Source organism: Zonotrichia leucophrys, chromosome 3 (assembly GCF_028769735.1).
Source record: "Zonotrichia leucophrys gambelii isolate GWCS_2022_RI chromosome 3, RI_Zleu_2.0, whole genome shotgun sequence".
Taxonomy (NCBI): Eukaryota; Metazoa; Chordata; class Aves; order Passeriformes; family Passerellidae; genus Zonotrichia; species Zonotrichia leucophrys.
In genome coordinates this window covers 81,734,381-81,760,608 of record NC_088172.1, presented here as the reverse complement: position 1 = coordinate 81,760,608, position 26,228 = coordinate 81,734,381, and the positions used below count along the sequence as shown (strand labels likewise).

The 26,228-nt window shown below is 36.8% G+C and overlaps 1 long non-coding RNA gene across 3 annotated transcripts in view; it reads left to right on the top strand.

Moving 5' to 3' along the window:
- The window catches only part of LOC135444972 (uncharacterized), a 205,395-nt gene that overhangs the window by 137,385 nt on the left and 41,782 nt on the right, over nt 1–26,228 (top strand). The window contains exons 4-6 of one of the 3 annotated variants that reach the window (XR_010439392.1): nt 2,194–2,227; nt 9,999–10,070; nt 10,210–12,260. The exons of 1 other annotated variant lie outside the window; for it this stretch is intronic. This is a non-coding gene — a long non-coding RNA (uncharacterized LOC135444972). Of the gene's footprint in view, nt 1–2,193; nt 2,228–9,998; nt 10,071–10,209; nt 12,261–26,228 lie in introns of those variants that run through there. One more of the 3 variants, XR_010439393.1, reaches the window with a different exon arrangement.

Sequence of the window (26,228 nt, the reverse complement as noted above, 5' to 3'; positions counted from 1 at the left end):
TAAGTTAGAGTTTCAGTTTTTACAATATTTGTGGATTGCCTATTGGAAGCATCCCAAAATGTCTAAAAGTATATATAAATGATTCAGAGAGCTCCTTGCCTTACTTTCTCAGGATTGTCAGGTATGAAGGTGAAGCTGATTTAGAGCTGTATTATTTGGGAGTCTGTCACTTGTTCTCATAAATTTTCTTAATTGATGCCCTTAAAGATTAATCTCCTTTCTAGAAGGAGTTTGAAAACAGTTATTGAAATTCAGTTATATTCCTTTTGTTTTTTATCAACTTGAAATAATCTGCTTAACTTTTGGGCAGACTAAGTTTCTTCTTCACAATGTGTGTCTTGTTTTTGCTATGAGTTTATCAGTATTTCTAGATTATGCTATGATGTCATGTTATTGAATACTCCCTTCTGAGCTTTTGCTTGAGTTAAAGTGCATTTTAATCTCCTCTCTAGTTCTGGTTTGTCCTTCATTCTTCTATTGCAGTTAAGTTCCCATGAAAGTGGTTTTTTTTCATTCACAGTTCAAGACACTGACCTTTCCAGACAAAAGGAGTGTGTTTATTACTTCTGAAGTGCATGATATACAATCAAACAAGAAATTATATAACATTCTTATTTACTGCAATAAAAGCCAATATACAGTGACATAGCTCTTTCTCAATTAAAAAGTTACAACTTTGTGTTTTCTTGAGAAAATACAAAAATTTCTGAAATCGTGGTGCACAGTAGCATTTATTGTTTTTCTTGGATAGGAAGCTATAAATAAGTAGCTTGTGAATCAATAGCTAGAAGTTTTACTTCCTGGTTTTTTATTAAATCCTATGCTGTTTGCTCCTGATTTAAGGCCCAGGAAAAGCAATTATAACTTTCATGCACCAACTTGCTGAGTTACTGAGCCAGTTTACCTTTGCTTCTCTAAACAACGGACTGTAAAGCATAAAAAAGCAATTTAAGGAATTTTTGCATTGAGTTGTCACTTTCAACTCTTATAACCACAAAAAATTGTACCATATCTCAAATTGAAAAAGAAAAAACCACAAACATAATTTTCTTTTTTTTGTGAGGTTTTCTGAGATATGTTCAGAAACGTTTAATTTTTATATGACATCTTCTCTAAGAATGTTCTATAAAAACACTTAAGAAGTTTCTTGAAACTGGAACAATATTTTGTTTCACCTAAGTTAGATTACAGCAGGTCAAACACTCTGGATGTTTAAGAAAAATGTGCTGATTGGTGAATCTATCACAAATGGATTTACCTAAATGCTGTTCTCTCAAGATGATAGTAGTAAATGACTCCTTTGTAGGATGGCTATTTCAAAGAAAAAGTTATTACACTACATATATAATGATTATGAGCTGTTAGAAAACTTCCTGCTCACTTAAGGTTTAGATAAAAACTTAAACCCTAAGTTAGCTCCTCATGTCATGTTACCTGCTCTACACAGGAGTGTGTACAGGAAGAGTTTGTTTTATTTGTAATTGTTTCTATAACTTTATAAGTTTAGAACCATATTCCTCCTGTTCTTCAGCTCTATGGGAAGCATGTGAGGTGGAAGGGTGACTGTGAGTTACCCTATGGATGTACCCAGAATTTTGACCCTGTCACTTAGGTCAGGCCATTGTGTAACCACTGTCATTTACTTATTGAACATATAGACATAGCGCTATCTCAATGTATAAACCTATTTTGTGGAAAAGAAAATCCAATTTAAAAAAAATAGGTCTTAAAGATTCTGGGGACAGAATGGGGGAACATTCGAGATGTGAATAAGACTCTTAGGATGTGGATTAATGATGCTGTTAGATAAACACTTCTTTAGAAAATTGACAAATGACTTGTGAAACTATAAAGAGGAAGTATGAAGAGATCATTTTTCTGTCCTTGTTGTGGAAGGAAGGGCAGAATTTCTCCTAGAAATTCTCCTGTCTTTCTTCAAGTATATTTAAGAACACTTGGAAGGTTTTGATTCTCTTGAAGTTTTTCAGTTCCATTTGTTCTTGACATTTTAATTTCTAAAATAGAAGGAAAACCTGTTTATGCCCTTATTTCAATTCCATTCTATTGCCACACTTTGTTTCAGGTAAAAGCACGACTTCTGTTTTAGAATGGTGAAGAGTAGAATAAAAAGTAGCCATGTTGCTAATAGAATAAAAAGTAGCCATGTTGCTTTAATGTCTCTTTCCATTTTAGGGACAAGTGTTAAAGAACATACTCTGAGAGGCAGGTAAGAAACACAGTTTTCTTCCATTGGGGAGCAATTTGCAAATCTAGCCTCTAGACCCAGTGTGAGTGAGTGCAAATCTCTACTACTTGAACATATTGAGACCAGGTGTGATTCTGATCCTTCCTCTCTTGTGGGTCATGCAAGTTTCTATTCACTGTTTGAACTTGCACAATGGTTGTCATCAAACTATTACTCCTCATTATTTAAGAGGCCAGTCATTAAAAGGACTAAAAAATGTCAGATTTGTAGCTTGCCAGGCAATACAGATGAGTGGTAGCACTGTTATCATTTAGCACTAGTGAAATTTATGTGGCTGCTCTTGGAGATAACAATAAATAGCAACCTCTTTGTAGTGGCATGTGCTCTACATGATGTGGAGATTCTGGTTTTCTCTTTAAAGAGAGCAACGCAACCTTCAGGTACCTCAGAAGGAGCTGTGTTAGGCATGGGATGGGTTTTGGAGATATCAGTATAATAGAAAAAAGTCATTGATGTCACAGACATTTTTTTAGGTGCAGGCAAAATAGTGAGCCTCTCTGACCAAATGTTTTTCCCTGGAACTTGACAGAAGTATTTTATTAAAACACCAGGAGGGGGAAGTTTTGGAATAATTTTTTTTTTTTTTTTGTGCTGTGCTAGAGGAAAGCTCCAAAATTTCTCATTTCCATCCCTCTTCAGAATTTTGGTCAGGATTTAACATTTGTATTTTTTCTTGAACTTCTTCTATTAGACTTTCTGTATAGTAATTTAACAGTATTACATTAACATAGCCTAGAGCTAGAAGGTATCCTTATCCTTATGATCTACAACAAAACATGGATACACCAGGATTAGATGAAGACATCTATCTCAGTTGTTACATGCCTAATATCACTGAAATGAGAGCTTTTGAACAAAATAATAATGTAATTTAAATACAAGGCAAAAATCAACACAGCACATGCTGCAGTATCCAAATTAACCCTCACAATTTTTTCAATATTACCTTCCTTCTCCCTAGCTCTTGCCTGTAGAGATCTAAAGATGATAAAAGCAAGGAACACATGAACAATATTTTCTGTATTCCTACGTAAGATAGTCTGTTCTATAATTGACAGTGTTTTCCTATTTTCCAAAAATACTTTTTAAAAATTAGAGGGATGTGTCTTTCTGAACAGCAGATAGATTAAAAAAAGGAAATAGTTTCAACTTTACCTTGAAATAAAAAATGTCATAGGAACTTATGTAATAGGAGCAAATCTTTGGTTGCTTAGTATATCTATTATAAATTTTGACATTTTTTCCTAAATCTATGACTTAAAAAAATTTTGTTTGTGAGATTTGTAACCTAATGTCGTTAAACTCTTGCTTTTGAATGGTATTTTCTCAAAGGAAAATCTTACAATAGAGTTTTCCTGCTATGTTTGGGAGGTTGTTTCTTGTTAATTCTCATCAAATGTTATGAAGTGACTTTGTGAGGAGGAGGTTGCTATTGCTAATATTCCTCTCTCAGTGTTTTTGTTCTGTTTAGAAATGACAGTAGATAGATTTTTCTGTCAAAAATGCTTATCAAAATGATTTGTTCTTCATAACAAGTAATTTCATGGACTTACATTTAATTTATATTTAAAAATAACCACCACAATGGCTTGTAACTTCTGAGGTCTGAAAGTACTTATTCCTTTTGAATTATTCACAGTTGTATCTCACACCTATTTAAAAAATCACAGCAGTTTTATTGACTGGAAATACCTTGTCAGTTCAGAGAGTCTGTCAGTTAGAGAGACTTAACTTTTTATAGTTTTCCTTTAGCTGCTTAACCACCAATATTTACCAAGGACTCCTGTTGCTTTCCCCTGTCAGTCACTTGGGAGAGTCAGTACATGGAATGGAACAGGTCAAGGAGCAGATATGTGCTGCACATATGTTTGAAGGCCAGGTTCAGTGACAACCAACATTCAGATTCAGTCCACAGCAGAATATCTTCTGGTCCTGGAAAAAGTTTTGTTGTCTTTTTCTTTTCGTCCCTGATTCGGAACACTGCAAATAACTATTTGAGATTTTTGTTATAGAGAATGGCAGTTTTGCTACTTAGGCATTAATTTCTTAAGAACAGGATGTTGTAAAACTCTAGGGATTTAAAAAAGAAGAAAAAAAAAACCCCAAACTAAGCCTCTCTTTGGTTTTTACTCTCATAGAAAATAAACCTATAGAGACTGAACCTGCTATCTGTGAATGTCATGTATTTAATTGTATTGTTCTCTTCTGCAGCGTTTTTGAGAATTCACGGTTCTAAAATAGGAAAGCCAAGGCTGTGTGTTATATCAGCAACCAATAACTGAATTATCAGGCATAGCAGATAGCACCAGACATGTCAGATAGATGTGGCCCTTTCTTCAGTCCCTCATCATAGTAAAACCTGTTTCAAAAATCTTATTCTTTTTGAAAGGGCATTCATTTTTGTTATCTTCTGTGATAATTATCTTGTCTTTCAAGTGAGCTTCCAAGTGAGACAAGGACAGTGAGAAGTAGCTAAATTCCAGATAATAGCTGGATCTCATTTGCATGAGAAATAAAATATTGTGAAGAGATTGACAAAATATGTGACATAGACAGAGACTGAAGTGCTTGAAGGTTATGTCCTCCATACTCATCCTTTGTATTTTGAAGTAGCTAACTTTATCTCTAATACTAATTTATTCTGATACTGCATTCAGATTTTGTGGAGCAGACTTGTTTCTCAGCAAGTTTTATGTGTTCAAAAGATTCAGTAGTTGTTTCAGAAACTGGAGGAAAAATTTATGGGTTTTGACCTCAGCTGTAACAGCATCGCAGGTTCTGCACTATCCATAGACTCAGCACCTCTCAGTATCAAGCTCTTTATTGAGAGCTTTGTGTCTGGGTGTAACTTACCAAATGGGAGTATCCAGTGGTACAATGCATATCACTGCTGTCAGATCAGCACAGATCACCTGTGCTGTGACCACAGGTACTAAATATTACCCAGTTGAACATTTCAGCTTTGAGACCACGTGATTTCTAATGTTTCAGGTAAAAGGTAGTTTCAGTAACACTCAGGGTGAGAGCTCTCTGCTATTCCATAGTCAGAGTGCATCTTATTTCCCTTGTCAGTTGGTCCAGAGCAGACCACATGGAAGGAAAGAAAGAAAATAAAAAATAAAATAATAATAAAAGAAAATCAATCCATATTCATAGTCCAGCTTATTTCCTTTCAGAAGGCTACATTTTACCTTTTTGTTTGTATGTTATATCCCATAATTGAATTTACCTGTAATTAAAGCAATTAAATTTTGCTTGAATTTAATTCAGAGGAAAAGCCTTTCTTATGTTCTCCTTCTTGGATTTACAATTTCAAAATTATGGCAATATTTTTCTAATAAAACTTTAACTCTTTCTAAAGTTGTCCCATGAACAAAGAATATTTAATTATTTCCTTAGATCTTCCCTTATTAGAAAAAAAGCTTTTTAAAAATTTAAGATTTGTAAAATGTGAAATGGCTGTAGCTGCTGGTTGGTAACTAATATTTGCATTCTCTCTATGCAGTACTAGCCTCATTTAGTGGATCTTCTAGTATAAGTAATGCAGATCAAAAGGCTTTCTGGCCTTTATTTGCTTTAATAACAACTTATACCAACTGTCACTGGAGGACTTAAAAAAAGTCATGATAATCTATTCACTGAACTGTTAATAACACTGAAGTCTTTAAAATGCCTCTGTCTATTTGGAATTCTCATGTAGAACTCTGAGGAGCAGAGCCAGAGCCATTCATGCTTCTTCCCTGAAGCACATGCACACCAATTGCTTGGGACAAACTTTTGCTTGTTTTGAGGCTGCCTCTGTTCCCAAATAAATATTTATACTGGCAGTCACCCCATTTGTTTACCAGCAGTTCACAGATTGAACTGCATTTGAAGAATTAATTGCCTTCATAAAGATGCTGTTTATTTTTTGACAGCAGGTTTCTGCATTTCCCCTCTAGATGGCATTTCTAAAAACAATTCCAGATGGAAATATGTGAGATATTTCTGTGCTCCCCAACAGCTTTAAAAATAGATGCCTCTGCATGTTTCACACTGATCTCTACGTGCACCTCTGAGCTGACCTGTGCTATAAACACTTTATAAATAAAGTATGCTGAAAGAGTAGATACACGTTTTTCCCCATTTCATACCGGTTTGCTTTTTTTTTTTTTTCTTTGCTCAGCTACATTTAGAGAAAATTATGCTTATATAGAATTAGAGGATTTTTAGATAGGAATATCTTGCAAGGTTTCCTAGTATTCTGGTTTGGTTTTGTTCATGTTTTACCAGAAAGTTGTAATCAGAAGGTATTCATTAATCAATCATCAGCTGAAAAACTGCAAATCACATTTTAATGTACCTGAAGATTTGACCTGTGGTATAAGTTTAAACACCTTACAGAAGTATGATTTGTTTGCCGAAGCTGGTACATGGAAATGAAAGCTTTCCTCTGATGTGGAACAATAGAGAACCACTGCAGCCACAACTGCAGGCTACAGGAGATGAACCCTATTCCTATTCCTCTCCCATATACTCTGTACTACTAGATACAAGACTTAAGAAGTCAGCCCTCTGCAGCTTATCTCATGATTAGATTGAGCAAAATCATTTTGACACTTTTCCCACCTAGGTTTTAAACAGGCTGTAAAATCTCTGGCATTCTCAACCAAAGCGATCATCTGTTATAACCTCATTGCTTGTTAATGATTTCCTTAAATTTCCTGTAAAAAATAAGGTGATCTGAGAGTCAGCATTGGCATCCCTGCTCAGAGCTTGTGCCCATAAGGAGTTCTTTAAGATGGATAACCTATTGAGGTAAAACCATTAACCCTGAAGTTTTTGTTCTTTGAATGCTAGATAAACTTTAATGTTTTTCCTACATAGTTACTCAACAGCAGTGACTGTTATTCAGCAAAATGTTTCTTGTCTCTTAAATACCATAGTAGTGTTCTAGAGAGCTTCTAATGGGCAGTGTCATAAAATGTGGAATATTTTCTCAGTGAAAGACAACAGTCCAAATAGCAATATTGCCCAATAAGGCTGTAAGGTGCTGGCAGAGCTCAGCTTCTCTGATGGAGTAAAGGAAAACTGAAAGGGCGTATGGTCTAACATGAACCAAAATTCTCCTCCTTTAACAGCCATGTAGTTAATGGGGTTAGAGACGTCTGAATGCTTCTCAACTGAGCCAAGATGAGAAAAACAGAGTTAAAATTCATAGTGTGGTCTTCAGACAACTTTCAATTCTGACATTTTACAAAAAAAGTGATGTAAAATATAGCCTGTATCTTTCAATGAAGCTGAGTGAAAGTGAAGCATTCTTGAATTGCTTTTATAATAATAATATAAGAGTCATGAAACTCTTCTCTTTTGACTTGTTTGAGGCTAATGGACCCTTAGCAGTCAAGCTGAGGAAATGGGGGAGGAGGGGGGGAACAGACAGACTCGTTCTCCCACTAAAGCTTTTAGGGCCAGGAATATTTTGCTGCATGTCAGCCGACTGGGACATAGGAACCTATGACCTAGTCAATTTTGCTTTATAAAACAGCAAGAGGGGAAAAGAATGTGTTAGGTATTGTTGGATATTTTTATGAGATTTGCCTTCTTGGATGTCTTTGAATTCACCAGGGGGGGAGAAACATTCTTGCAAAACATACAGTGTCAACATTCCATTGTGGATCATTCTGCTACTCTGCTGTGAGAACTGCGTTGTCCTAAATAAACAGCTAGTAGATTTTGAGACAGTACTGTGAGTTTTTCTCCTGATTAGTTTTCTGACATTTACTAGGTAATTTAATTATATTCTCTTAATCTTTTCCTAAAATGAAATATGTGCTGAAATTACTAAATAACTTAGAAAGGATGTTCTAGGTTTTGATTTTTCTTTTGGTTTCGCTTGGTTTTGGAGTACTGGGGGTGAGATATCCAGAAAGAGTTCCTTCTGTCCTATTTACAAAATTTAATTAAATTGCTACTTGGGTCCTTATCACTTTTTACTTTTCTAAATATTCTTATTTGTAAATGTATAATTCTGGCATTACAGAGACAGTAAAATTTTGCCTATAAAAATCTGGTTTTTGGGGTTTTTTCGTCAGAACAGTTTCTTCAGTTTGAATATGAAGTGCTTTTTAGAAAACTAGGAAGTTTTCACAGCCCCAGACATCACAAAGATTTAAGAGGTGATGTTAATTTTGTAAACATCCACCACTTTATGTATACCTCATCTTGCCCCATGCCCTGCCATAAAAGAAAGATGCATGCAGTGTTACTTCCAAAGGAAGAAATATTTTTCCCCTATCTTTCCAAGTAAAAGCACTCCCTGAGATATTTTAAAGAAGATTATAGTCTGCACCACTGCAGACTTGAAATGCAGTTAACAAATGGCATGCTAACTGTTACAGGGGAGCTGGCTGTACGTGCTCCATCATTTGAGCCTCAAGCAAGTGGATCACTTTCATGGACTAGCTCCATGAATATACTCAAATCACAGGAATAAATAACTAGAGACATAAGAGAAAGACACAAAAATCACACATGGTGTTTTCTTCACTGCAACAAATATTGGAGATTAAGAGGTAGAATAAAAGAATAATACACAGACTTCCACTGCATCCTCAGTATTTGTTGAAAAAGCTTAAGGGAATGTGGCTTTTTTTTGTTTGTTTTTCCATACTCAAAGCAGAAGATGGGAATGGTGATAAATTCTGTTAGTCCATTGTCATTAACTGCTAATGATGGTGATTTAAGAAAGGGTATTAATTAGATATTCACTCTAAGGCATAAAGAAAAGAGGTCACTGAGTAGCACCCATTGAATGAACCTTTTGAGTGAATTACTACATAGCACCCAGGAAGCTTCATTTAAGAATTTCAGTGTTGCTCAATGGGATTTGTCCCATAGCCTGAGCAATAACCTGTTGGGAATGACAGAGTGGATTTTGAGATGATTAAAAACAAAGCCAAAACCCCAACCAAAGGAAAAAACCAAAACAACCCAACAAAACAAACAAAAAACCCCACAAAACAAACAAAGAAAAAAACAAACCAAAAAAACCCCAAAAGAGCAAACCAAAAGGAAATCTAAAATAATGGAATGAACAGGATCTTTAATAGGCAAGAACTTCTATTCCCAGAAGGCTTTAAGGAATAATCTAGGCTAGCTATCATTTTGTCATAGAACAGTCAGAAAAACCATTCCTGCTTTCTCATCACTACAATTTGAAATTTTAGCTCTCATTTGTACTCTTGGCTGTTTATCAGCATTGTGAAAGCACCACTCACATCCTCTTCCTTCTTCTGAGCCAGCATTCCTGATATGCTCTTTATAGCCCAAATGCCTTGACTGAATCCCAGGCAATCTGAAACCAGCTGAAAACGTACGTTCATCACAGGGGGATTTGGATCAGGCACAGCAACAAGAACATTGCAAATTAGGAATGATGTGGAAAAGTGGGTGTCATGGCAGAAATATGTGTGTGGGCGCTTGTGTAAAACCTGCTCACAATATGCTTGTGCTGTTTTTCCAACTATTATTTCTTTTTAGCTGTTTATTTGAAAAGAATGCACTTAAAAGTTTTAATATTGATTTGATGCAGATTTTCATAAAATAGTAAACAGGGAGAATAGGTATAAGGATTTGAGCCTGATAAAAATCAGGTTTTTCCCTGATTCCCCAAAAGCAGAGAATTTGAAGGCAAGGAACAATTTGACTGAAGTACTCTTGAGAGACTCACAAGAATATCTTACTTTTGAAGGAACAGCTGAAGTGCAGCACTGACCTTGTATCATTTGAGAAAGACATATGCTGAACTGTTCAGTGCATGCTGGTGAGTGATTATGTACACAACAAACAAGACTTGACCAAACAAATCTCTCCTCAGATCACCAATATGCTTTGACTGCACTTTTCCAGATTCATCCTAAAATCCCCTCTCCCCATGCCTTCTGTTATTTTTTTTCTGCAAGGACTTCCGAACGCCTCAGTGTGCGCCGACAGCGCCAGGCACTCATTACTGGGAGACTCGCTGTCAAGACAATGAAACTATGCAGGGCAGGATGGCATTGTCACTGTCTTCTTCAGAGTCTGCCTCCAATATGGGAAAAGTTCTTAAAACAGCTTCTACCGTGGCTTCTCTCGTGTCATTGTGACCTTTTGTTTTTGTGCAACTGGAACTTCATTAGTTTGTTGCCGCATGCACAATTTCCAACGGCTGCTTTGAAGACGTGGTAATTATAGTAATAATTTCCAACTCATTTACTAGTCATTGACTATTTTCTTGCAAGGCAAAAGTGGAAATAAGATCTTGCCCACACCACTCCTCATTGAACAGTAATGCCTTAAATCAAATCTCTATCTGGAAATTTCTTTCACCAGTAAATTTTGCCAGAAGCCATAATTTTTCCAAGGTCTGTGCTTGTAACTGCATAATGCAAACACTAATGCTCTAGATCATTTCACACGTTAGTAATAGGGGAAGCAGTTACCCATCAGAAGAGGAAAAAAAATCTATTAGATAGAACACTTCATTTACTGAAAGCTAAATAAGCTGTTATTCTGTGCAAGTTTGCAGTTACTGTGCTTTTCCTTTAAGCTTGTGAACAAGCCTTTGGGCTGCACTGCTTATTTGGTCATCATAACCATCAGTAGCTTCACTGTAGAAGCTCCAACAAGAACTCCCTGTTTTGGGACTTGATTCTGCAAGGAGCTGAGTACCACCTGGAAAGTATTTTATGTTCACAGTTTCTGGCTAAAGCAGTTTGAACCAACCTAGGCCTTTGGCCAAATTTATCATGAGACATATAGGTATCTTTTCAAAGGGAGCCAAAGAGAGTCATGTGTGGACCTAATTGGTAAATGCACAGTGCTGTCCATTTGCACATGCAAATTTGCTAACCTAAATACAGACTGCCATGTGTATTCATTCATTTATGGACTCAGTCTTAGTACCTGCTTGAATTTATCCCTTAGCGTTATTAGTTGCTCTGATTGAATGCTCTGTTTGCACTACATACTTTTGCTTACTTAGCAAAAGATCTGAGTTCTGGTTCAGTTCTGGTGTTGTATTACATGAAGCACGCTCTTTGGAGCCTGATTGAAGCCTGCTCCTCTGAGCAATGCACAAAGGAGAAACCCCTTTCTCCTAGCTGATCCATGGGAAAGTAATAATTTGTCAGCCACCATTCCTTTCTGCTGTTGTGTGAGACTGTGAAAAAAAGACAATCTCTGTGTTTCCTGTGGCCATCCCTTTTGCAGATGGTTGGTGTCTCAAGCTGCAGAACAGCTGAGCCTTAGCATTAGCTGATGGTCCACAGTGGACTATTGAAAATCTGAATGCTGTGGCATACCAGCTATTGAGTAATTTTTTTCTCATATTTGTTTTCTTTGTTTCCTGCACTTGCTCAAATGGGAACAGTTGTCTTAATGGGATGGTAGGAAGTTGCTCATGTGATGGTCTTTAAGCTTTACCAGCAAAGGTGACCACTTTGGGAGCACTTCTAATGGTGGCAAGCCTGCTGTTGGAAGTGGGGAGATTCCTCCTTCAGCTGTGATGATCCAACAGTGCTTTTGCATTCGGTGCTTGGGTAATTCCAGTTCATGAGAGATTGTCATGATTAATAGAGCAAGTACTCTGAACAGTGATAGAGGAAGAGGAGCAATGGATTGGGAGTGTCTCCAGCAAGAGCCCACTGCAGCCATGACTTTGACACTGTGCAGGCCCTACACTTAGTAGAATACAACATTTATTTAGGCACCCTCTCAAACAAAAGGGAAATGCTTAGTGAGGCAGATCATATATTACACATTTCAGTCACAGCTCATTCGTCACAGATCTGGTAACTAAGCAAATGGTACAGCTCTCTTTGGAAATGAAAGTTATTTTAGTCATTTTAAAAATAATTTTTTTTTACTAATACATAAATGAATCTCCAACATTTTTAAGTATGATTACTGGCTTGAGTGCAATTTGTTTTTAATTGAAAACACAACTCATGTTAAATAAAGGAATTTCTATCACTTCCTGGTTTAACTGTGCCAGTAGCTTTTAAAATACTGGTTTTTTTTTTAATTTAGATGTTTTGCTTTTTGATCATTAGGGAGGGCTGCAGAGGGCTTTATTAACAGTCACTGGCAGCCAACATTGAGTTTTATCTAGAATTTAGGGGAGGATTATAACCAATTTATTTCTGAGTGATTGGTTGTTGTTTGTGAGCAGGGGACAAAGATGCATGAAAGACTGAGGATGTGATTCTGCCCCTCTATTCAACCCTGGTGAGGCCTTACCCATATCTTTTGTTCAATTCTGGGATCCTCAGTAAAAGGGAGACATGGAGCTCCTGGAGCAGGTCCAGGGGAGGGCAACAGAGATGATTAAGGGATTGAGACATCTCTCTTCGGGGGAAAGGCTGAGGGAGCTGGGCCTGGTCAGCTTTGAGAAGAGACAACTGAGAGGAAATCTCATCAATATCTCTCAGTGTCAGAAGGAAGGTGTCAGAGGATGGAGCCAGGCTCTGCTCAGTGCTGATGAGTGATAGGACACGAGGGAATGGGCAATAACTGATTCACAAGAAATTCCACCTAAGTACAAGGAAGAACTTTACTGTTCAGTAACTGAACACTGGAATGGGTTGTCCAGAGGGGTTGTGGAGTCTCCCTCACTGGAGACATTCAAGAACCATCTGGAGAAAATCCTGAGCCCTGTCCTCTGGGATGACCCTGCTTGAGGAGGGGAGGTTGAACCAGAGTACCCACTACCCACTATGGTCCCTTCCAACCTTGCCGATTCTGTCATTCTCTGAAAAAAAGTTTTAAAATTATAACCTCTTGTCTGAAAAATTGCTGTGAATTTTCTAATTTTATAAAATGTCAACCTTTACATTTTATAAAATTGCTAATTTTACTGAGGCAGATTTCCTATTATTTCAGTTGAAATTCTGTTTGTTTTCTTTCTCTGTGGCTGTCCACTCATTTTTGGGACTTAAAAGCTGAGAGGAAAGCCAGGTAGTCTTTCTCTCTCCTCAAAAGGTAGTTGACATTAGCACAGTGTGTGATGGCACAGCTGGACCCCTGTGGGTGCAAGGTAAAACCTGCTTTTGGTGAAGTACAGTTCAAAGTTGCTTAGACCCAACTTCTGTGGATGATGGTGGTGATCTTTCCTCAGGCACAGATCTGAAAAGGTGACATCTTTACCTCTGTGGGTGAGTCAGTGCAGAGGTGGTGGAAGAAGAAGGTTTGTGGGAGAAGGAGAAGAAGTTGTGTTTGCGCATGGTTGGCCCAGCACCCACCATCCCTGTGACTGTGGGGCTTCACAGGAGAACGAACAAAGTCCTATTTAGTTTCTGTCAGACCAGTTTTAAAAACCTGCTATTTCAAATTTAGCCATATCTATATATATTGATAAGGGAGAGGGGGAAGGTGTTCTTTATCTACCATAATTTCACAGGAACATGTTTTCAGATCTGATCTGAGGTGTGTGTATGAATACACTCCCTTCTTTGTTGTCACAAAATAGTTTTCTGTGTTTTCTCTGGTGGGAATTCATCCGTATTAAATCACATCATGAGTGTGCAGTTGTTTGGATTCTCAAGGCAGTAAGTTGTCAATTGCTTTGAGTGCTGTCCCTTGGGAATGCCAAATGTGGTGCTTGTAGCCTCATCTCTCCCAAGAACAGAGACGCAGTCATGGACAGAATATTCCATGATTTTTTTTTCCCCTGTGTAAAAAATTTTTATGCTTTTTTTTCCTTCCATATAGATAATTTCATTGCTGTCTTGGAAAACAAGTCTGTTTAGATGGTTAAAATATCAGTAATCACATAAATAACTTCCCACCTGTAGTAAAATTCTGGCCCAGCTGTACCAAGCTGTGTGATTTGACAAGGAACTGATTTTAGTTAGCTAAAAAAAGAAGCCAGGTGAAATAACTGAATGCTGACATTTAAGTAGGAGTAATAAATCAAACTGGTGGGTGGGGGAAAGGAATGTTCCTGTCATCAGAATGAGGCCTGTTTTTTCATGTGAAAGTGAAATGCATTTGCAAAGGCTGGCTTGTTTACACTCCATACCATTGCATATTAAAGAAATTACTCAATAAACAAAAAAAATATATATAGAATTACAGCCTGTTAGATAAGTTCAGTTGTTTACCAGTGGCACAAGTATCAAATTCATTAGAAGCACAACTTAAAACATTTGACATGTTGATGTTTGTTTTTTTCATTCTGGTAATCCGCACACTTTTATTCCTGCCACAGCTCTCTTTTGGTAAGAGCTTTCACTGAAAACTGAATTGATCAGTTTTAAAACTAGTCATTAACTGGGAGATATCCCTAGGTCAAAATTAATTTCATCTGTGTTTGTTTCTGGCATGAGAGGAAGCACAGTCAGTGTGTCGAGATGTCTCTGCAGGAAACCTGCACAGGTTTAGGCAAGAGAGAAGTGAAGGGTAAAAAGCTGTAATGATTTCAACATGGGTAGCACAACTCCAGCTCTTCATAGTGGCTAACAAGTGAATTTACTTTGTGGAACACAAATTATTTTTTACTTTCAGAAGATTTTGTGAATCATGTTTCTCTTTGTGTCCCACCCTGCTGCTTGCCTGGGAGGTCTTTGTTCAGTTCTTTATTACTGGGCTAGGAATTACTCCTGTAAACCTGTAATGATTCTCCAATTTGTCCTTGGGGAATTAACTCTGTCACAGTGTGAGGGAACTTCTTTTCCTGAACAGATAAGTTCTTTGTTGGACCTATGTAGTGCAGTATGCACCTCTTGATATTTTCCTCTCACAATTCCTCCCTCTCATGCCCTAGAACTTGCAGTTAGGAATAAATGCTTTCCATCATCTGGTGTAGTTAAGTGCCATCTTAATTTTAGGCTTTTAGGCTGAATATTCAAACCAAATTTATAGAAGTGAATATAGGAATATTATACAGTGAATATAGTGTCTATAGAAGTGAATAAGGACTTCTCTTTCAAAACACATTCACAGAAAACTATTAGCAGTAATAAAAAATACTTTTTGATCCATGGGAGAATATTTGAACTTGGATATGAATTCCTTGAAATCTCTGAAATTTTCAGCATGACTGAAATTTTCTTCGTGTTTCAAGTGATGGATCTTTGAAGTATGTTCACAGTGTGTTAAGTTTACCAAACTTTAATGTAATTTTGATATGATTGCCCCCAGGTGAATTATTCAAATGACATATTTGATGTGTCTTATTTCCAAACTGGGTTTGTATGGCTTTTTATAGGAATAATGAACTATCTTAATATAAGCTGTGCAAAAATGCCAGTGACTATATTTGTTGCTGTTGTTTGTTGAATTTCATAGGAGTACTCCTGTGCTAGCTGACCCAGTGCAGTTCAGCTGCTGGCTTACAGGAGGATTATTTTTTAGCTCATTGCTTTTCTCATGAAGGAATTGTTGTCATTGAATCTGTATGATAGGAGATGACAGAGCTGGAAATATACCTGCAACCTTGCTTGTGACATTTCAAGGACTGATATGAATCATGCTAATATTAAGTCATGATTATTTTTGCACAGGGATGAATGTATGTCAGCACACAGATGTACTCTATATATATATGTATATATATATATATATAAACTTGTGGAAGAGTCAAGTGACAAATGGGCCTCAAGATTACTAGAAAATATAGCTGAATGCCACTAGCTAGAATTACAATCTGATGTTACATCCACCTGGTGCTCCAAGGGACTCCTGAAATTAAAATTTAGACTATTTCCCCTCATGTGTCAGTGGTGTGTGTGCTGCAGTTCATAGACTGATAACAGTACATAAGGTGATATTTTAAAATTAATTTTAATGAGTTATGTGGGTCTTACATCGATTACAATTCTTATGATGATTATAGAAATGAGAGAAAGATAAAGGGAAAATGTCTATTTTACAGAAAGCTGCCAATCTGCTCTCCTAGAAATGATATGGGAATATAATATGTGCAATATAATAACCCTCTTCCCTGATAAGTAACAGATGAGATATTATAGTGTTGCAATTGTGGTGAAAGCTGTTTCAATGGCATCCTTTGTTTGACACTAATGAATGTAGATCCTCTGGGTTGGACTGCTTTACCAGATTTTCATCTAAGACAAAGCAGGGAAGAACTGCTCACAGGACTCCCCAGACCTGTTCCAGGTCCTGGCTCTGAACCTCGTCTAGATCTGATAGAGATCTGGAATTTGTTAATGTGCACAGAAAACCATAACAAAACATGGTGATTGATGTATTCTGTTCCATAAACAGATCTTCCTCTGAGCATTTAAAAAAATCTCATTGCACTACACCTTCTTCAAATTCTCTTTAGAGTGTCTAAGTTAACTTGATATACAGATAGCACATGTGGAAATAAATATATAAAGTTGCCTAATATTTATAATAGTCTATCTTCACTTGTTTATAATATTGCTGAAATGTTGTAATTTCAGTTAATATTTTCTGCTTCAGGCTTAATTACTTTGGAAAATGTTCAACAAAAATGGTTCAATCCTTGCTAAGAAGGTGCCAGGAGGGGCTAGTTTGCCTAGGTTTAAATATATGCAGATAATGTATTGAAGAGTTCTAATAACTTTGAGCTTTTACAGGCATGGGAAAGTCAGAATTTGGTGGTCATTAATGTCTTTTGTCATTCTGTGAGAAAACCAGTGAGTTTTTGTTCAAATTGTAAGCTTAAAATTTTACATACGTACATATCCTATTGAGATTTGATAGAATTCAGCAGCATTGTCTGTGGGATCCATTCACATTAAACATATCCCAGTCCCTATATTTCTCCAATCTGCTAACCAGAGTGTGTACTTCATTACCATAATTTATATTCTAGTCCAGGACTCTAAGGGGCAATCAATTATTTTTCCTCTTCCCTAGCTGCTCAGCTTCACTGTAATACAAGTCACAAAGGTATAGATTTTGCTCTTAGTAGAAAGACCCATTTCATATTACTATTTTTATAGCAGATGTTACGATGTTGTGTCTTAACTTGACTGGGCATATTTATTAACAAGGTTACTGCATATGAAGCTGAATTCCAACCTGAATTACACTTGTTTACTCCTGAACTTTACATATGCAACAACCTGTACTCATAACTTTTTTTCACACAGTGGTTTACATGGATAAATGTGTGTTGCTTAATGGTATTTTGACTCATTGCAACCCTTGAACAACCATGTTCAAGGTGCATGACTGAAGTTTGTGGTAATTGTACTATGTGGTAATCTGAATTCATAGGCAAGAGCATGCCTGGAGCATTGAAGAATAAATCTTCTCTCTGAGGTTTAAATAGTTTATATAGAGCAGCCTGGCAATAACACAAACTTTCTACCCCAAGTCTTCTCTACATCCTATCTAGGCCTGAGAATTGGGAACATGCTTTACTAGTTAGCTACTACTGATTTCTGTGTGTTTTCCAACCCACAGTGAAGTTTTAATTTTAATTCAAGGAGAGAGAGAGGGGAAAGTTGCATAGTGAGATAGCTTTTTCCTGACACGTGCATGAGGATAAGGGGCAAATAGAAAGCCACAAATATTCTAAAGGCACAAATTAGTGATCCTATTTCCTGTGACTACTCTTCAGCGTGCTGCTCGGCAAGTTTCATGTAAGAACTCTCCTCGTGGCAATGTTGGTTCCATTGTGCCAGCAGACTTCTTTGAAAAAGTATTAAGCAGTCTAAATTTCAGCTAAATACACAACTCTAAGAAAAAAAAGAAAAAAAAATCCATTTGTTTTCTTTCTTAATGGCCAGCCATTAGTGATTCTGAAAATAGAATCCATTTCGAAAGCAGTTTAAGCACTACCTTCATCAATCTTTATTATTTATTGGTTGACACAGATGACAGATCTGAGCTACTTTATAGTTGAAGGTGTGGCTGATGGTTTGTGTGCCCTTCTTGACCTTGTCAAGGGCAAATGCAGTTTAAAGTTGTTTATAAACTATAAATCTCATGGTAAGGAATGATGTGTGCAGTGTACTTTTTCAATGATTAAAAGTACGTTGTGTAAACAGGATGCTGCAGTGGGGAAGCCCCTGAAGAGTGTGATTCTGCTCAGACTGCTATGAACAGACACGTAGTACAAGCAGATCATTAAAAAAAGATTTCTGTAACTACCCCTGTTGACTGTGGCGACAATTTTGTGGGTGTTAGCTGCATGTAGCAATGAAGCTACTACAAGATGTTGATTTTTGGTTTTAAAAAAGTTAGGTTAAAACCAAGTTCCATTAACATTTCAAGAGAACCGCTCATGATGATCAAAAAACACTGCTCTGTTCCTCACCTCCTGAGAATTTTAGAGGTGTATGGTAAGAGCAGGCTGCAATGGCTTGAGCGCTCAGTCTCAAATTGGATGCCTATGGCTGTTAGACATTTGCCCTTTAATTATACTCATTCCAAGCCCTGCCTTGCCTCTGGACAGGTTCATTCATTCTGTAGCACTGGACACACTTCTCCACTATTTTTTTTGCACATATTATAATGTTTGAACGAAATCGGTGTATAAAGGCTGTGGCATTAGCTGCTGCTCTGTGCTTAACTTAGACAAGGCAGAACAGGATTTGGGCATTTGAGAGAACTATTTGAAATGCTTTTTCCAAAGCAAAGACTAGCAACCTCAAGGCTTGCAGTTCTATGAAAAACAAGCTGCACACAAGATTTAACGGACTTGCTACGGCATGCAGATGAATCTGTTCGTTTATTCATGATTCACAAGCTTATACAAATTCCTGTGAAGATATTAGAAAGTTTTGATCCTAGAGAGCTTAAACTGATTGCAAACTGTACAGTTTTGTCACTCTAAAATTACCATGATTAAGTGGTGAAAAAATCTGCATATTTGGTGTGTGATACAATAGAATCAAGAATGCCTGCTGATGGTGGTTTTGTAAGATCACGTTTCATCACAGCATAATAGAGAATTTGCTTCTCTACTTCCTGCATGAGGCTCCAAGTCCTCTTCTTGCGCAAGATTTTTCTAAAACTGTTTTTTTGAATGGCATAATAGAATCCTGTGCAGTTCCTCCCCTCTCCACCCTATTGTCAGTTACCCATTAGGTTTTACAACAAATAGATGATAAAAACTCATGAAATTCTGGCATTGAGGAACCTGAGGGTGATTTAATGCCCTGCTAGTTTATTTATTTAATTGCAAAGGTAGAACTAAATGACAGAGACTGGTACACAGTTCCTAGTTCAAGGCTTAAGTTTGTTTGCATATTTTGAGTATTTTTCTAGTACATACATCTTGAACTACAAAATCAGGATGTGAGTCTGCATTTCCTTAGATGAGTAAAGAGTTGGGATTTAGACTTCAAACCTTCCCACATTATTATTTTACATTTCTATATGTAGATTTTACTGATTTCTGGAACATTTAGATAGAAAGTTTAATTTCAAATCTTCTACTCAGTTGTGTTTCTACTCCTCTGGATGAGTTTACAAAGGGCATCTCAAAGGCAAAGTTATATTTTATTAATTGCAGAGATTCTTATCAAAAGTATATTGGACATCTTGCTCTCATGCAGTTCTAGACATGCTTCCCTCTAGCAAGCAGAGGTGCATGCCCTAAGCAAGGTTTGTACCAATTTTGCTTTGTAAATATAAGTTTTAAAAGAGAGACCAGATGTGAGAGCTGATCTGACCCTGCACACAAGGGGCTTTTTTCAAAATTAGAGAGCAGGACCCCTTCTACTTTCACACAAGCAATGCTTTTCATGCAGTATTTTCAACCAAAGTGCAAAAAGACATTAGTGATATGTGAAAATGAAAAACTAACTGGACACTGAGTGTGTTTCAGCATGAGCAGGGACTGTACTGGAACTCCTTTGCGCCAATTACATGAATAGCTCCTCTTTTTGGGATGTTTCCTTCTGCTTTACATCAAGAAACAGGAAGAAAACTTTCCTCTTTCACATAGTAGCTTTATTTAGGCCTTGCCAGCTTTGCTTATCAACCTGTCAGAGTCCAGATTGTCTTCAGTAAGTCAATAATAACAATGCTTAAGAAGACAAAGGGAGAGGGAATCCTTGGAGTCTGTGATTGGAATTTAGTGCATATCACACAAGGGGAGTAGAAAGGAGCAAGAAGTGATGGAGGAAATATATAGAAAATTATAGAGAGGCCAAACAATGTTCATTTTCTTTGGGAGGGGGCAGGGAAGGGGAGGCATCTGATTCCCTGTGCTTCATTTGAAAATTAACAGTTTAGTATAAAATTATTAGTGCTCCAGGTCTTACTTGATTGCTACAAATAATTTGAACTTCTGTGTTTAGTATGCACATTAGTTATCTAGCTTATCAGCAGTTTGGAGTTTTATTTGGGTGTTTAATTCAACTCAAGAACTAAATATTAGAGAACCACAGTTAGGTTCAAGCCAAAAACAACACCTTAGACCAAATTTTAATCCATAGCAAAAGCTTTCTCATTGTCTCATCTTAGCATTTTGAGCTATTTTCAGCTAAACCCGAACTGTATGATCAAGCAGCATGGGTTTTTTATAATATATGGTGGGCAGCAGAGTCTGGTTCCACACTAGGATTTTGCAACTTGGGCAATTTTGAAGCCAAGATAAGATTTTGCTTTTCATCCCAAAACCTCCCACAGTCCAAAATAAGTGCATTGACTTCTACAGATACTGTATTCCATTCACTGTGGATGAGAACATTGGAATGTGCCCCTCAATGAGCAGCAGCATCTTTGCAGGTACACGACAGAAATCACCTTAACCAAGTAAATTTATTTCATCAAGCTCTTTGGTGCTGCACTTCTGAACTTTAAAGATCCAGAATGAAGATTAAAAGTGGAAAACCCACAAGAGGATATAATTGATCTCCTTATAGCTCAACTGATCCAAAACATATTTTTGCAGATGCATATTCCAAGAACCACCCACACAGTCACTGATCTGAGCAGACTAAGCAGCATTAAATGTTAATGCTTTTTCCTTTAGTATTTCTTGATCGTTAGCAGAGCTGCCAGTCTGCTAAAGAACAGTTCTTTTATAACCACCCTAAAATTGCCAAAACGTTATATAAATTGATGAGTGAATAATATATTTTACTCTAAAGAAATGTTATAAATCTTCCTAGATAGCTGTTGGTTTTCCCTTATTCCGGTTCTATTTAATAGTTACTTGCCCAAATGCTTTTGGCTTTGGTTATAAGAGGAATATGTATCCCAAGTGCTCTGGGTGTATTAGCAAGATATGCAGGATCTATTCTTTATTTGCATGTAGCTGTGGTAAAATAATGCTGCTATTAGAAAGGAAAGTAGCAATGTAAGTGCTAAAAATTTAGACAGTGCTTTACAGGCTGTATATATGTACTTCTTAGGCTAATTTTACAGATGATATACCTGCAACATAAATTTTAAGTGGCTTGTCTGAGATGACAAAAGTACCTGCAGTTGAATGTTCAAATACTATTTGAAATGCTGGCACTTCTAATGATAATTGAGCTTGGTCTCTTCTAGCTGAGAGATCTTAAACATAATCAGGAGCCTATGTAGCAAAATTTTCATTGCTGTAGAGCAATACAGCTGGTGGAGAATCCCATGATGAATCTGAACAGCCTCTGGCCCACTCATTTTTCAATAATATTTCTGCCAGATTGAGAAGATGGACCCCATAAGGATAGATAGAGAGGAAGTGGCTGGGATTTTTGTTTGACCTTGTTGCTTTTCAATTAAGAAAATAATCAGACATGACATGAGGAGATTTTGCTGAAGATTCAACCCATTGAATCACTTGAAACTTTTCAAATGTCTAATTGTCTAGCAATAGTAGAGCTGATAGTACAGGTGGCACTGTATCCTCAAAAAATTCACTTACTTTTCCTGTTGATGATAACTAGAATATCCCTCACTACTCACAAGGATTTCTAACCTCATAGAAAATGCATGATTTTATCTGATCAAGATAGTATTTTAGATTCTGAGCTTAGAAAACTGTAGTGATGACAGTGGGTTCTAGTTAATGAAAGTCTCAAAGTAATTTGCACTGCTTATATCTTAAATAATGGCTTGTTCCATGTGCATTCAGATCATCAGACTCGTATCAAGTTCAGTGATCTAAAGCTGGAGGTGCAAATTTCTCTCAAGCTACCTTTCCAAATAGTGATGAATTCCTAGGAGAGTATGAAATGTGCAGTTGACTCTCTTCTGCTCCTTGTACTCTTTCAGTCTTAAATATAGTCTTTGTATATTGTACTATTTACTGAGCTACATATTACTTAAAAGTAGAAAACTTCTGGAGCTGGTAGGACCTCGGTATTTACTCAGTAAATTCTCTCAAACACACATTTTGTGTTCCTTTATAACAACACTTCCAGGTTCAATGCTTTCAGCTCTCCTCAGAGGACAGTGGTGCAGCCCCCTCCATGGGGGTGGCCTCCACTGGGATTATTCCCATTTATCAACATCTGTCTTGCACTGGGGACCACAGCTGTGGACTGTCATGTGACGTGGTGACACTGACCTGTCACTCTCCACCCTTTGCTCATCTGCCAGAGCAATTCCAGACATCATCCCCTCTGTCCCCATCCCTGCTACCAAAGCACTCTGACCAGAACGAGAATGTTGAGGTCATATGCACAAAGCCAAGCACAATCTATTTTTATGGTAGGTAGAAACTGGAGACTCCAATTTTCCACAAGAAGCCTCGTGCTAGGAGTCATAGAGCACTACAGATTCCAAGAGTTCTTTGATGTGAGTGAGGTCTGTCCAGAAATTCCAGCAAAACCCTTTCTTGGGGGATTTACAATAGTAGATATTAAAATATATGCTGATTGTGCTTATTTTGCAGAAAAGAAATTTTCCCCTAAACTTACTCATTAAAGAGGTTAAAGAAAGAGGATTAAAATATTCACTCCAAGCCAACCACTGATACTTTTTGACCTCTAACTATAATAAACAGGAAAAATGTTTGCTTTAAATAAAAATTCTTTGATTATTAGCATAAAAAATACACTAAGCCCATTGGGTATTTTAAAAAATATGGCAAAACAGCCAAGGTCATAATAAAAATTAGTTGCTACCATATGTGAAATAATTCTACAGCAGTCTTAGTATGTGTGTCTGTGTATTACCATTGTTTCACTGTATGGAAACATCCACTTTTGATTCTAATTCAGGTATTTACACATGCATGCTGTAACAGAATAGGTCTCCTTTGGGTGTTGTGAAATAGGGTGTCTTGAATGCTTCAAGATCAGCCTGCCATGTGAGCAAAAAATATTGGAAATGCCTGTGGTCCAAAGGCTGTATAAATAGCTGAAAGCCCATGCTGAAACTGGAATTACCGAATGGGGAAATTTCAATTAAGTTGAAATTTAAATTAAATTAAATTAAATCTTTAGTAAGAATAAAAGAGCTGAAGGGGGTGGAGGATTCTTGAAGAAAAAACTCATTAGTTGTGAGCTGGGTGTTGCATAAAACAGATTAATTTTACAAAGAAACCTGATCTGGTTTCTGTAGACACTGTATATAATACAGAGAAGTAGAGGTAATTATTCCTAATTTTAGTCAGTGGTATTGGTAATCCCAAGGAATCAGTGAATCCTGAAGCTGAATTCAGGAAATTTTTTCTAAAAAAACCCCAAACAAAACCTCACCACCACTCCCAAAATGGAGGTGAAGGAAAGGTGATTTATTTTAATTTTGTTGCTTTTCAAGACCTTAGGAGACATTGTTAGTCTTTTCTTCAGGAGCATGAGGCCTTCCTTCCTCCCTTGTGAAATTCCCATATTGTCTCACAACTGCATTGAGGTAAAAAAAAAAAATATAATTCACAAATTACAAATACACAAATTAATAGCACTAACAGAACACCAGTTTTCTATTTGTTTTCAAGCTTTCAATTATTGATTTAGGCTAAGTTTTCTACAAAATTTTATGAACTATACCTTTCAAACATACCAGTGGGCTTTGATGTTGCAATGTAACAAGACTTGCATCTTCCCAGAGCTGTAAGTACTGCTTCCTTTAGTTGTTATTTCTTGCTGGTACCTTTTTTATATCAAGGAGCAACATCTTTCTGGTTTGTGTTTTAAATTGGGAGATTTTGAGAGATAATTTCATGATTAGACAGGATTAAATCACAGATACACTTTGAGGAACACTATTAATTTGGTAAACTATTTTTTCATATTTAGGGAACAATAAGCAAAATTATGCATAGTAAAACAGGCAAAGGCAAAACTAGAAATATAATCTTCAGTGCTACTTCTATATTCCATATTTTCTGTGGCGTGAGAATCGAACTATTTGGGAATAAAAGGGAAATGTCTCTGGGTATTATTGTTTACATTTGTACTGAAACACCCATTTTTTTGTTCATGTTCAATATTAATAAGTTTTTTTCAAGTAATTCAAGCAATTTTCATATAATGTATACAAATATTATTTCAATAAGAAATAATATTTGTATACATTATATGCTTAGTCATTTCCATTTTTATACTTTTGTGACATATGATAAGTTAATTAAAATATCTCCCTTTTCTGTGCAACCAAGTGTGTGGCTGGAATTAAATTAAGGTGTCAGCCTTCCTGAGAATGAAACACTTTAGACAATGAAATTGCTCCCTATGAAATAATCTAATACTTTATCCTTTGTAGTAAATTAATAAATAATATAGATCCAAGCATTAGCAAAAATAATAGTAAAATTAAAAGGTTAACTGGGTCTGAAAATTATTTAGTGTTGGAAACAATGTCAGGACTCAGTATGACAATGAAAAACTTCCCACCAGACCATACAAAAATCCTGGGAACCTCTTTTTAATATCAAAAGGCTCTGTCATCCCAGTAAATTCTTTGTGTGTCCCTTAAAGTCTTCACTGTGCCCTGTCAGATGAGAACATTGCAGCCTCTGCTGCAGGCTGCTCTCAGGCAGACTTTTCTAATGTGGTGTGCCAGAATCTTAGGGCAGCGCAGAACCCATTTTTCCTTCCCCCCCGCACTGTGCTGGCAGGCCAATCAGTCACTCAGATATCCCCACAACGTGCCCTGCATGCCAGCAAAGCTTTGGAAACTTAGAATCTAATTGCTCTCTCCTTATGTCTGCCACTGAAAATGAACTCATGGCTCTGGATAGCATTTATTTACAGCCCAGCGCAGTGGACACAAGGCTTGTATTAGTGGTTCAAAGCTTTGGAAAATACCTAGGAAGTTGTTATTTTCTAGAGTTACTAAATATTCTTGCATTAGCCTCTTGTTCCATGGACTTTTCCAATAATTAAAAAAAAAAAAAAAAAAAGTCAGTTTTGTAGCTGAGTAGAAATGCTTTAGTTTGGAAGGTCATTCATGTAGTTTTTAGAAAATCATTCTGACAAACAAAAAAATTAAATCTCTGAAGATGAGCTCTATTGAATCAAGGTAGCTCTGAGTGTGTGAAGCTCAGAATTGTTCCCAGCCCAGCTTTTACTCTATGTGTATACACTGGATAGTAGTGACTGTAAAATTTTATATACCTATAAAGCCAGATTACTTTTTTTGCATTGCTTTACTAAATAAGGTCTGTAGTGGAAAGCTGGAGAAGGAAGAGCTTGCTGTGGTCAATTTTTTGTGAACCTTTGCGGGGCCTGCAACTCTTTTAAGGGATCCCCATTGACAGAAACTCTTTATGAAGCTTCTCTTAATTTACTGGAGAATAAGCAGAAATGGCAGGATAGGTCAGGCCCTGCTGAATTTTGATGTGGAACAGCTTGGCATTTTAGTCAGATACTGTTAAAATTTAAGTTTGCGGATAAAATGCAGTTGTTGCTGAGTAATGTAAGAGCAAAAGAAGAGTCCTAAATGTTTTAAGATTCTCTCATTCCACTCCCTCTTGCCCCAGCTCTGATTAATCTTTCTTTCTTTGCGCAAAGGATTCTGTGCTGGAGACAAGAGTTAACATGTTTACCCAGGGGCTTTGCATTACACATTGGTTCTCACACTTTCTGGATGGGGCTTCAAACTTCTGCTCTTGAAT